The sequence below is a fragment of the Carassius carassius genome, chromosome 36 (genome assembly GCF_963082965.1).
Source record: "Carassius carassius chromosome 36, fCarCar2.1, whole genome shotgun sequence".
Classification (NCBI taxonomy): Eukaryota; Metazoa; Chordata; class Actinopteri; order Cypriniformes; family Cyprinidae; genus Carassius; species Carassius carassius.
This window is the reverse complement of record NC_081790.1, coordinates 15,669,575-15,679,595: the sequence shown is the minus strand read 5'-3', so window position 1 is coordinate 15,679,595 and position 10,021 is coordinate 15,669,575. Positions and strand designations below refer to the sequence as shown.

General features: G+C 38.1%; 1 protein-coding gene across 1 annotated transcript in view; it reads right to left on the bottom strand.

Annotated features, from left to right (window-relative positions):
* Nucleotides 1-10,021, bottom strand: part of LOC132117285 (pyruvate carboxylase, mitochondrial-like) — a 148,680-nt gene that overhangs the window by 37,563 nt on the left and 101,096 nt on the right. The gene's annotated exons all lie outside the window — the stretch shown is intronic.

Here is a 10,021-nt window from a genome sequence, read left to right as displayed (position 1 = left end):
GTTTGGGGAGGTTTCCTGTCTGCCTGGTCTGCGTCTTATGTTAAGCTCTTTGTTATACTGTATATCGTAATTGGGCTTTGAAGCTCAGGTTGTAGCCAAGATTTAATGATATGGAGAAATAATGTGTATGTGTATCATTTTTTTTTTTATCAATATATGATTGATTCCTTTTAAAAAACCTAGTAAGCAGAATACTTAAGAGTGCAAAGTAAGGTGCATTTATTTGATGAAAAATAAAGTTAAAACAGTAATATTGTGAAATATTATTACAATTTAAAAGTATTCAAAATATTTTAATTTACAGTAATGGTAAAGCTGAATTTTCAGCATCTTCAGTGTCACATGATTCTTCAAGAAACATTTTTCATTATCGGTTGGGAACCACTGGTCTAGCTTGTTTTCCAGCCTGGCCAAGATGAGGTTTAGCTGGGTGACCAGCAGTTCTCCCAGCCAGACCAGCTAAGACCAGATTAGGCTGGTTTAAGTGGGTTTTTCTAGTATGGTCTATAAAGACAGTAGCTCACCAGAGCTTGGAACAGAGCTACACACACTATGCTGAAGTCCTGCCTCATTTAAAAAAGGTGGGGGGAAAGATGAAAGAAAAAAAAATTATAACTATAGGGAAAAAGTGATTGTCATAACTGCAAAAACTACTGGAAAAAAGCACTGCTTCACCCAGATTTGATATCTAGTTCCAGTGAGGAACAGCATGTACCAATCGCATGGTTTAATTTTTACAGGCGATTTTGTTGTCATAGTGTGATATCTAAAATCATGAGCATGCTTTTTATTTCCAAAGCACCCCTAGAGTGCATAAATGTCTTCATACACACCACGAAGAGCACAAAACTCAGATTGCATGGAAGACAAGTGTGGGCAGCACAGGGAGGAGGTGGTGGAGGAGATGATGGAACGGTTCCTTATAACTGCAACAGGCAACATTCTGCCCTCTTTTACCCAATTAAAACCTTCTGATTGGCACATCGATGGTTAGCCGATCATGCATGCAGGAGCAGTGATTCAGACAGAGCTGGTCTGTTCTCTTGCTGGCTGTGATGACTCTACTCCAGCTGCAGCCGCTGAACTTTACCGCCTCTCTCTCTCTCTCTCCAGTGAGTCTTTGCAAGACGATAGCTGGTGCAATGTGCAAACTCCGCAGCCTAAGCAACTTTAGTCCTTTGGAAGTCAAACTTACTTTACAATGGGCATCCACCACAAAGCACATGATGGTTCACATTTACAGTGTTCACACAGTGAGGTTAAATAACAGTTCTTAAAGCAACAATCCACTTGAAAAATTTATTTTATTCAAATTCAAATGTAAAATATAGAATAAATTACAGATTAAAAAAATAACAGTATTTGTATTTTTGAGTGATCTATTCTGTAATTAAAAATGTATTCATTTAAAAAAGCAGTTAATCGGGACAACTTGAAATGTATTGGTTTACATTTACTCATTTTGCAGGGGTTTTTTTTATACATTAAAGGACTTACAGTGCATTTAACAACACATCTTTTGTAACAGCACACACATCCCATGGTCTTATTGTATGACCAACCCAAAAACAATTTGTAAGATATTTCATTTAATGAAATGACTTGTTCTAATAATTTTTTGTAGGTAACTCAAATTTAAAGGAGAAAAGATAATGACAGCAAATTAAAAAAAATTATTACTGAAGTACAATTATTGCTAACGCCACTTCAGATTGACCAAACATTATAAAACCCAGTGAGTTAAAAAAAAAAAGGATAACGTTTAATTGAGAACAGGCATCTGTATACTGCATCTAACGTCAGTGATAATAATGGTTTGTATTTGATTTTGATGGTCGCAGTACTCTCATAATGATATAAAGACCTCTTATATGCCAAAAGATCAAGGCAAATTTGATTGTTCTTGTCATGACCCCTTTAAAAAAAACCTACCTCTGTTAACTTTTAGTATTGTATGTGAAATTAATTGGCTTCATTTAGTAATTTTCACAGATAGGTTTTACAGTCAAGTACTGTGTAAAAAAAAAAGAAGAACCTGAGCAAATCACTCTCTTGTGATGGCGCCGCAGATGGCTGCCTCCGTGGACTGCTCCGCAGTTGTTTTTATGCTTTTGTTAGTTTGTCCTGTCTTTATTTATATCCCTGCAATCAGTTTCACCAGAGATTCACATTCAGCAGTACACACCACCCAATATTTCACCGGTTTTCGACTATTCTGACATTTTGCTGGATATTGTAGTTGGCGGAGCAGCAGCGCTGATGAAACATGACATGCAAGTGTGGGAAGTGAGCCGGCACGCTCGTGAAGCTTAGGCAGTGCGGATTTCAACCGGTGCTGCCTAGCATCTATCTGGCGAACCTCCGCTCTCTACCCAACAAAATGGACAAACTCCTTCTGCTCTCCCAGATATACAAGGATTTTTCACATTCTGCTGTCTGTTTTTCATGGAAACCTAGCTTAATTGCGCCATACTGGACAGCACGCTACATCTGATGGGCTTTCAGCTGTTCAAAGGCGATCGCAACCCAGAATCAGAGGTGATGTACAGATGTAACTGTGTTAAAGAAGGTGTGCTGTCCCGATCTAGAAGTGCTTTTCATTAACTGTAAGTCTTTCTACTCGTCATGGGAGATTTGTTCATTCATTCTTGTAACTGTCTACATACCACCGCAAGCGCATGTGAGCCTGGCTTTACAGAAACTCACTGTTCAGATCACAGAGAAAGAGCAACAACACCGGACTCTGTTTTAATCATTCTCGGGGACTTTAATAAAGCAAATCTCTCCCATGAACTGCCAAAATACAGCATGTTACATGTCCCACCAGAGACACTAATATATTGGATCACTGTTATATCACAATAAAGCATTCATATCACTCTGTCCCATGGGCAGCTTTGGGGCTCTCTGATCACTTTATGGTTCATCTTATACCGACCTACATGCAGAAACTGAAATCAGCTAATCCTGTGTTAAGGACTGTTAACACAGGTGGACTAATTAAACAGAGTGGGTTTTACAAGCCTGTTTCAACCTTGCTGATTTGAGTGTTTTTGAAGCTGCTGCCACTTATCTGGACGAGCTCACAGAGGCTGTAGCTTCATATATCAGTTTCTGTGAAGATATGTGCATTCCTAGCAGGACCCATTTAACTTACAACAACAAAGCATGGTCCACTGCAAAACTCAGACAGCTCCGTCGGTCCAAAGAGAATGAAGGGGGACAAAGTATTGTATAAACAGGCCAAATGCACACTGGAAAAGGAGATCAGAGTGGCAAAAAATAATTATTCTGAAAAACTAAGAATTCAGTTCTCTTCCAGTGACTCAGCATCAGTGTGGAAAGGTCTGAAAGACAGAACCAACTACAAGACACCATCCCCCAGCATGGTGGAATCAACAACTGACAGCCAATCTTAGTGAGTTTTATTGCACGTTTGAAAAAACACCCTACACCAGCTCTGAACACCTCTCTACACAACCATTAATACCTCCTGCAACCCCCCTCTCCACCACACCTGCACTTCAGATTGTGCACGCACCCGGTCTTCTGGAAGCAGAAGATAAAGAAAGCACCAGGCCCAGATTGTGTAACACCAGCCTGTCTGAAAACCTGTGCTGACCAGCTAGCCCATATATTCACACAGATCTTCAACAGATCACTGGAGCTGTGTGAAGTTCCTTCATGCTTCAAATGCTCCAAGTTAACTCAGCTCTCCGTGCCCACCTCTGTCTGTCAGTGGATCACCAGCTTCCTGCCAGACAGGCAGCAGCTAGTAAAGCTGGGAAAATCATCATCCAGCACCTGCACCATCAGCACTGGTGCCCCTCAGGGATGTGTTCTCTGACTGCACATCAAAGGATCCCTCTGTCAAGCTTTTAAATTTGGCAGACAACACTACAGTCAATGGCAGTTCTACCTTACCATCAATGAATCCGTCCTATAGACTTCTGTAACTATCTAGTTCAGCTCAGCTACCAAATCTGACCTCAGAAGACTATGTCGGACAGTCTGGACTGCTGTTTGAATCATTGAATCATTGGTACAACCCTCCCTACTCTCCAAGAACTGTACCTATCCAGAGTGAGCAAAAGGGCTGGCAAAATCACTCTGGACCCCTCACATCCAGCACACTCCCTCTGTGAACTGTTGCCATCTGGTCGGCACTACAGAGCTCTGAGCACCAGAATGGCCAGACACAGGAACAGTTTATTCCCTCAGACAATCACACATAACACACATACTTAGTTTACATTTAGAATTTGCACATAATACACCTGTACAAACAAAACTGTCTATTATTATATGCCTGTACATACAATTGTCAATCTGTATATTATTATTACCTATTTACTTGTTCTATTTTTATTATTTTATTATTTTAATAACGGTCATTCTGTTGCACTGTGGAAAAAAAATCCTTGTATGTGTAAACATACCTGGCAATAAAGCTCATTCTGATTCTGATTTTGAAATACTCCTATACCAAAAGAACGAAAAGAAAATTGAAAAAATAATACTGTTTTACTAAAACTGGTTGTTAAATGTAATTTTATGTTTACCCAAAATGCTGCACAATTCAAATATAAATGAATTTTAAAAATGCCATTTCAAAAATGCAGAATATTATTTTGTACAAAAATGACACAATATAGAAATAAAATGGTTGCTGATGACATTTAATTTTGACAAAAACAAGAAAACTTAGGCAAATCCTTACATTCAAAGGAGACAAAATGAAAGAACATTTAAAAAAATGTTTGTTATTTAGTCGCTAATGTAATTTTGTTTACCCAAAATGCTGCACAATTAAAAAACAAAAATCTACAACATAAACAAAACTTTGAGCAAATCAAAAAGAAAAAGATAAAATGAAAGCAAAATAAGAAAAAATAAATATGCTGCATGTTCTGTTCCATAAAAGTACAGAAATAACTACACAAATGAAACAGTTGCTAATGTTGCTTGATAATGTTAGGAAAAAGGACCAGCTCACAGCAGGTTCTGTGCTCAAAAATAGACAAATGATTCAATCTCAAGTGTACAGTATGTATGTTCCTCTGATTCTCCCCTGCGGTCAGGGCTCTCTCCTCAGAATCCTAACACCAAGCACAAAGCCTGCATTTTGACTTGCTTACCTCTCTCTTTGCCTGCAGGTCATGATGTTCCTGCTTTTCCGTCAATTTAAGCAGGGTGGAGAAGTGTGAGAGGAAAAGGGCACAAAAGAGACACAGCTTTCAGAAGAGCACCACCTTTGTGACTTTTCAACCACCTCTTCTCTTATACCCCCTGCAAGTAAAGAAATACCCAGTAACCTCTGCCTGCTCTATCCTTCATTTCCTCCTCTCCCAATCTTTTCAAGGCCCACCACCCTTCCCATCGGGACAGGGCGAGTGTGGAAGTCTGACAGGAACTTTTCAGTTGGAGGTTCGAGCTGTCAGCTCCCTCAGCCCTCCCGAGTTCCCCCAGGGTGCATTCGCTCTCACTGCAGGAAACTCTCTCTTCATCAGCAGCAAGATTTCTCATTCATAACAGGCCTCAGCTGCCAGAACCGCTAGCCAGGAAAAAACATTAACTAATATCTCTTAAGTTCTGAGGGGTCTGTGTTCTATTCACACAGGCTCTTTGTTCATCAACCTTTGATTCTGTTCTCCTGTGAGCACCTCTTTGTTTCATGGAGTCGCGTGGGAGATATTCCGCAGATTTTTAGATCCTACTTTATATAGTACATACTATCAACTAGTCCCAATGACTTGTAATTCACATGGGATCTCCAGCTGTGTGCCTTGGCTTTTGTATCGACCTGATATACTGGTCTGGCTTTCCCATAATCCACAATAACATGCATTCTGGATTCTTTAGATATAGGAAATAGGATAGGAAAACCTCACTCTTATCAGATACTTTTTCTCATGGTGTATCTTTGTAGGGGTTCAGATTAGCTTGTGCACAACAAATCTCGAGGGCTGCCCCCTAATAGTTGATTAATCAATAATCAGCCAGAAGAAGTTTGATTGACCAAAAAAAAAAAAAAGATTAATCCACAGGCGAAAGTCACACAGTCCGTGACTAACAGATTGTTAAAGGCTAGTCTATGGTAATACACTACATCGGGCAGGACCTCCAAATGCTCGCCTATCATTCATCGATCTCAAATTGGTGGCTTATCTTCTGAAATATGTAAGTATTAGCAGCTTTACATGGCTGCTCAATCTAATGTTAACCTAAAGAAATGTGCGCTGTTCAAATCTCTGTGCGGAGTGTGGAAGCTGAACAGGAGCGCACTCACTGCAGGACGGATGGAGGCGCCAGTGTGTTAGCTTGCACTTAAAATAATCTTAATATTTGATCATACAGATAAGAGTAATACATCTTTTGAATCTGTGAAGACTCTTACGTTTTTTTTTGTTCACTCAATACTGTGCTTTTGTAAAATTATGAAAGCAAACAGGATGCGCTTTCTGCTGTCTCAGTCTGTGAACTTGAGCGCAAAACACTGTGTATATATTTGCCTTACAGACATAAAAAATATATGTAGAGAGAGAGTGAAATGTCTACTTTCAAATGAAACGATTCAAATGAAAAAAGAAATTCTCAGATTATGTAATCTGTTTGAAACATGAATAACATGCGATCACCACTGCAAAAATGACGTGTCAGTGTTGTCGACTTCAACTCTGAAGCTGAAAACAAAGAAAGCACTAGTTTATCAAATTATAAAAAAAATACTATTTTGCACTGACACATTCATAATCATTACTTCTCCTGGTGTGCTGTGGCAAGCTTTATGTGTATCCTTGAGTGCTTACTAGGCTATGTAGGCAATTAAAGGCTCATTATAAAGATTTAAATGGTTTATTAATTAATAAACGTGCGATTAGTTGACTAATGCTTTTAATAGACAGAGCTGTAGATCACTGACAAGCTACATAATATCGTGTTCATATTGCGTATTCATCAAAGGCGATAATGAATGCAATATCAACTTGTCATCTACGTGATCTACACCCCGTGTCTATTAAATGCCGCTCCATTTGAAAGCAGGTGATGGCGATTTAGTGGTAATCATGGGACCAGATTTACTGACTAGATGCGAATGATCATATTGTTAGATATATCGCCGAGCCCTAGTTTTCATTTCTATGCTGTCTATTCCTGATGATCGCATTATTTTTCATATTTATCTATTTATTTAAGAGATCACTCGTTTCTCTGTCCTGTTCATGTGTGTTTTTGTTTAGGAGGTTTTTTACTTCAGAAGATGTGTAATAGCACCCACGAGTGTATAATAGTGAAAACATGAAAAGCCATATAAAATCTTTGGCGGGGAAGCGTTGTCTTCTAAATGAAGAGATAACTCGTCAATGGTGGGTTAATATATAAACATAAAATTTTTCTGAAATATATACATGCATTCGTGTATTTATATATACACAATAATTATGCACACTACACACATTATATTATGTAAAGAAAAACTTATTTTGGATGCAATTAATCATTTGACAGCACTTTATACACAAACACACACACACACACACACACACACACACACTGATTTTTATTTTCATAAACATTTCTTATTATCATGTGAAATGTGATACCTTTTTTTCTCTGATAAACAAATTTTCAAAGAGCAGCATTTATTTGAAATGGAAATGTTTTACAATAAATTACTTTGTCATTTTTTATCAATTTAATACATCCTTACAATAATCAATACAAGTATTATTTTCTTTGTCAAACAAACTTTTCAACAGTAGTGTATATTATTTTCAGAGAATATATATTGAATTACATTCATTTCCAACTTCATAGATCTCACAAAATTTAAATTAAATTGGCCTAGTTTAAATAACTTTTATATCTTTTTACAATAAGAAAAATGCACAAAAATACTGTTGAAAAAAAATTAACATTATGCTTGTCCACTATTGTCCACCAATAATAATCAGCCATTTTGAGGAAAAGTGTCAGAACTTCCAAGTTCCCATTTTCCAAAAGCAGTTTCTTGAGGATTATGAGTGACGACACCCTGATACCAGAAACAGCAACCTCATGGGAGAACTTCAGCATCTAGCTGGAGGCACCTGGCTCTTTCTGACGAGATCACCTCTAGGGCGTTAGAAGGGCTTGTTCAGCAGTAATGATGAGAGATGCCAACAGAGACAACACTTACACTACATGGCCTGTGATCTCTTAGACAACTGCACTGCCTCATAATCAACTAGAAGCTAAAACTGACACAGACACATTGAGATGGGCTTCACAAATCCACTGGTGACCATAAATGCTGCACAAAGACATCTCAAAACTATTGTCTTCATCTAAATAAGGCTAGATATCCATTCTAAGATGCCGTGCTGTATGAGAGTCACATGATGCTGTAGGTAAAGATCAATTACTCTCTTTTATAGCCAGTAGAAGGCTCATTGGCTCTTGGATGAGAACATCCAGTGGAGCGTTTATACTTCAGGTATTTTTTTATTTTTTTTTACCAGAAGTTAAGGTAAACGTTAATTTGTTTTTTAAACAATAGAGGCACAAATCCTATGTTTGCTGTTAGATATACCAGATATACTACTGCTCGAAGGTTTAGGTTTAGTAAGATCTTTTGTTTGTTTGATGCATCATGTGACACTAAAGACTGGAGTAATTAATATTGAAAATTCATCTGTGCAATTGCAGGAATAAAGGACATTTTAAAATAGAATTATTCCATGGTCTGTCTGAATACTGGATTCTTAATTGGCTGGCAGGTATTTGTTAAAACAGTTTAATGCACAGGTTAAGGCCTGGTACTTCAAACGAAATCAAAGAACAAAATATTCATTTCGATATGACATTTCAAACAAAATCAGGGTGAAACAAAGTTTGTTTTGGGTTAGTTTTGGCAGTTCAAAACAGCTGACCAAAGCAAACTTTCTGGGGGAGTTTGTTTTGGCGCCTAAACACATTTAAGCTTCCATTGGTTCGTGGAGGTTACGCAATTGGTGGGTGTGTTCTGAAACTACACCTTCTTTGACGTGAAATTTTTTTCGGGATCGTTTCTCATTCAACGGAGGTCAAGCAAGAGAAAAATATCCTCAGCCTAGTCACTACCAACATGAACACACTGGAGTTTTGAATAGCTAAGCTGGCACAAATATATCCGCACTTGTACAATCACTTGTACCAAAGTACCAATGTTTTAATAAATGTATGTTTTAATAAATGTTACACCATACTGCTGCTGCTGCCTTTTTAAACTCCTTTTTGCCCTCAAATGGAGAGTGAAAATGAACTTCATTTGAAGTATATTGGGGCCTCATTACATTACATTTAGCTGACGCTTTTATCCAAAGCAACTTACAATTGCTACATATGTCAGAGGTCACACACCTCTGGAGCAACTGGGGGTTAAGTGTCTTGCTCAGGGACACATTGGTGTCTCACAGTGGATTCGAACCCGGGTCTCTCACACCAAAGGCATGTGTCTCATCCACTGCGCCAGTACCATCCCATGGTACTGTACTTCCAAGTCAGTTTATTCATCATTCCATATTAATGTGCTGCTTTAATTGATGCACACAAACACACACAGAGACGGGGAAAGAGAGAGGTCGGAGATCACAGATTGCGCTATGCACACACATAAACTTGTTGTCAATGCTTCTCTTTGATTTTTACTAATAAAATAGCTTAGTAACTAGAACGCTAAAAGATATTCCTCAACAGCAAGGTGGTTAAATAGCTGTTTTTTAAGTAATTAATTGTTTGTAGAGAGATGCCCAGATGCAGGTAAAGCACAAACAACCGTCATCTCTCTCTCTTGCTCTTCTTTCTCTCGATCACTAAATAACTAATAAATGCTATAATACATTTAAATAAATGTGATCTATCGCACTATTTCATCTCTGTGTCTGATTTGAAGCATGCAGAATACTAGAGCTAACAAGCTTTAACTGACAAAAATAACTGTAATTTTTACCCTTTTGGTCAAATATAATATAACTTGCCAAATGACCATAGAATAAGCGGG